We start from the raw sequence: 4,115 nt of genomic DNA on the forward strand, positions 1-4,115 counted from the left end.
CGGCGTAAAGGAGGCATATATAACCTGCGCATGCCATCAGTAGGATGCCATTCTCTGTGTCTTTGAGCGCTGCCGGGTTTCTTACCAAGCCTACCCTAACCCTGGTCCCTTTTGTCAGGAACTTCATCTCGGCCTCTTCGTACACGGCTTTGGGCCTCTCTTTCTGGAAGTGACCCAAGACCACCAGGACCCCTGCCCACCTGATGGCTGACACAGAGGCCAAGCGGAGGGAGTTGGGCTCCAAGAGAAAGAGGATGCAGAGGTACAAGAACTCTTTGGTGAGTCTAGGTTCTTGACTATTAGTTTCATCTGTGTCAGTGCTGGGCCAGTTCATGAAAGCAAGCGGAGAATATACTCTCCCAATTTAGCAGAGACAGTCCTGGTTAAGCCTCTCTCACCCCACTTTTTCAGGGACTTTTAAAAATACCCCATCCCACTTTCCCCCTTCTCAGCTCACTTCAGTTCCTGAGTGCCATTCAGTTTGCAGCCCATCAACTCAAAAGTGCGGAGAGGAGAGGAAAGAAGGAGGCAGGATATGCCCTTCCCAAGAGGCTGAAGCAAAAGCAAACTGATGTGCCCTTCCTAGCTTGTGTGATCTTCCTCATAAACAACTTTGGCCATCTTCACCCCCTTTTGGATTGCTTGTCCATATATGTCTTGCTTTTCCAATCTGCGAAATGTTGGGGGATATGGGAGAATGTCTCTGGATCTAAATTGGGGTTGGGCCCAGTGGCCCTTATTTAAGATGACGTTTGCCTCTGAAATTTGGCAAGAAATATCTAAATGCACCACAATTCTTTGGTGGCTAAATGTACTATATGTGCTGGGATAGTGAGTATCCTAATCCATCCTCAATATCCCAGCCAAAATTTAAAGTTTATTTCCTGGACTGATTTCTGAAGTGATGAAATACTAATATTTCGGATGCACCATGTGCTTTCCTCCCCTTTTGCTTAGTCACTCTCTGGATGAGGGCTATTTTCTATTTCAGGTGACCTTTGCAGATGTGGCAGTATATTTCTCCGAGGATGAATGGAATCTGTTGACAAAGAAACAGAAACATTTGTACAGTTATGTAATGATGGACAATTATGAGAATGTGGCTTCTGTAGGTAAGGAACCTGAATCCATTGCTCTTTCTATAAAGACTGAGGGTCCTTTTATCCTATATTATTATGTTTCTATAGTTCCACTAGAATAATAGAATCATAGAGTTGGAATAGACCACAAGGGCCATCCTGTTCAACCCCCTTCTGCCATGTAGGAATACACATTCAAATCACCCCCAAGAGATGGCCATCCAGCCTCTCTTTAAAGACCTCCAAATGAGAGAACTCCACCAGACTCTATATTCCACTGTCAAAGAGCTCTTACTGTCACAAAGTTCCTCCTAATGTTTAGGTGGAACCTCTTTCCCTGTGTCTTGCATCTATTGTGGTGTCGCCTTTTCTCTGTAGCAACAAAAAGCAAGCTTGCTCCTTGCGCAACATGACAACCTTCCAAATATTTAAACTTGGATATAATATCCACTCTTTATCTTCTTTTCTCCAGGCTAAACATAACCAGCTCTTAAAAGTGTTCCTCACAGAACTTGATAGTTCCCAGACTCTACACCACTTTGGTTGCTCTTCTTTGGGCATGCTCCAATTTGTCAACATCCTTTTTGAATTATGGGGCCCAGAACTGGACACAGGATTATTCCAAGTGAGGGCTGACCAAAGCAGAATAGAGTGGCACTATTACTTCCCTTGATCTAGAAACTATTCTTGCATTGATGCAGCCTAGAATCACTTGGGCCTTTGTAGCTGCTGCATCACACTATTGGCCCATGAAGAGATGAAAGGGCGACACAAAAATCCCTTTTTCTCTAATGTTTCTTTTCCAATCTGAGCTTGCTTAGTTCCATGGTTGATTCCAGAGGCCCTTTATTACCTGATTGCTGGAGTCTGGGGAGGACACCCCCAAGTGCTATGCTTTTAGGGGAATTTCATACTTAGTTCAAAGGAGAGATTGGGGCAACAGGGACCTCAGTAGTTCCGGACACCCCCCCCCCCCCCGGCATTAGACGAATTCCGTATATTCCCAAACCCTATTTAAATGAATGAGGCGCCATTAACCCTTATGAGGCATGCCGGCCCTTTTCCCAGTGTGACTTTTCGTGTATGCTGAAATCCGTGTAAGGCATGCCCGCGTATGACGCAGGTGCACTCTACACTCAGGCACACACATATAGGTGTTCACGCACAAAAACAAGAACTAGGTAACAAAGGTGGGACTGGAGATGTTAGGCTTTGCTAATGATAATACATAACCTAGACAGAACTTGATTCCAACTGATGACAGTCCAGAATGGTGAGAGAAATCAGTAACTCCCATGGCAAGTGTAGCTGGCAAGTGTACTGAGGTGTTTAGCAATGTAAACCAACAGAGTGTCTGTCTGCAACTGGACTGACGCTAAAGAACAGCCAGTTGGTATATTTATACTGAAATTGTTGCTAGTGGGCTGAACTTGAGTTTCTATAAGGTTTAAATCGTTTCAGAAAGTTTCCTGGTTGGGGAAAATATGGTCCAAAATCAAATGGAATAAAATGGGTGCTTGGTACAAATACCTAAGACATAAGGGATTAGCACCCCGGTTCTCAGGTCCTTCTTGGCTCTGAATTCCAGTCCCGTTCACAAGCTAATGTACAACGCAATGTGAGCACGATGCTCCCAGATGCAGCTCATCAATAACATAGCAGAATATGGAAAGAAATTTCCAGATACAGGTGTTGGTAATGCACTGACCACTTTTCACACTTAAAAATAAGTCACAGACACAGTTGATTTCATCTGAATCTTTGGAGGTTTTTCATCTTGAGTTGCAAAATAAAAAAAAATTTGCAAGCTCTCCTCTCTGACTTCCATCATGTTCACTGTCTCTTGTATAAACAAATACAATTCAGTCCTATCCACAGCAATCCACATGTGACCTGTATACTGTATTGGTTGTGATTCACTTCCTGATGCCACACTATGAAGCGTCCTCTGCAGTTAGCTTGCATCATGCCATGTGCTCTGACTCAGCACTCTCTGGCCATCTCACAGGATATGATGCCACTTTTCAATCAAGATATTTTTACACATGTTTAAATGAATATTTATTCAACAGTCTGTATGACTATCTGCTTCTACTGATTACCTCAAGGTAGTTCCCCACAATCTCCTCTTTGCCAGCTCCTCTGAGTAAGGATATAATCATTTCATGGATTTGGGGCACCTGCACCAGAATCATGCTCAGGTCACCCACTCCAACTCTATTAATTTAATCTCAAATAGGGAGGCGTGAACGTAGGGCTAAATGTTGGGCTAACACTTTCCTCTCTTAACTCTGAATTTCAGTATTATCTGTCATTATTCTTCTTTACAGAAGAACTTGTCAGTCATGAGAGAGTCCACACATCAGAGAAGCCATACAACTGCCAGAATTGTGGGAAACATTTTACGTACAAGTCTATCCTTGTCATGCATCAAAGAGTCCACACTGGAGAGAAGCCATACAAATGCCAGCATTGTGGGAACTGTTTTTCTCGGCAGTCAACCCTACTGACACACCAGAGAATCCACTCAGGAGAGAAGCCTTACAAATGCCAGCATTGTGGGAACTGTTTTTCTCAGCAGTCAACCCTACTGACACACCAGAGAATCCACTCAGGAGAGAAGCCATACAAATGCCAGCACTGTGGGAACTGTTTTTCTTGGCAGTCAACCCTACTGACACACCAGAGAATCCACTCAGGAGAGAAGCCTTACAAATGCCAGCACTGTGGGAACTGTTTTTCTCGGCAGTCCCACCTACTGACACACCAGAGAATCCACTCAGGAGAGAAGCCATACAAATGCCAGCATTGTGGGAACTGTTTTTCTCAGCAGTCTCACCTACTGACGCACCAGAGAATCCACTCAGGAGAGAAGCCTTACAAATGCCAGCATTGTGGGAACTGTTTTTCTCGGCAGTCAACCCTACTGACACACCAGAGAATCCATACAGGAGAGAAGCCTTACAAATGCCAGCATTGTGGGAACTGTTTTTCTCAGCAGTCTCACCTACTGACGCACCAGAGAATCCACTCAGG

This window comes from Sceloporus occidentalis, unplaced genomic scaffold, assembly GCF_023333645.1.
Source record: "Sceloporus occidentalis isolate IW3139 unplaced genomic scaffold, rSceOcc1.0.p SCAF_86, whole genome shotgun sequence".
Classification (NCBI taxonomy): Eukaryota; Metazoa; Chordata; class Lepidosauria; order Squamata; family Phrynosomatidae; genus Sceloporus; species Sceloporus occidentalis.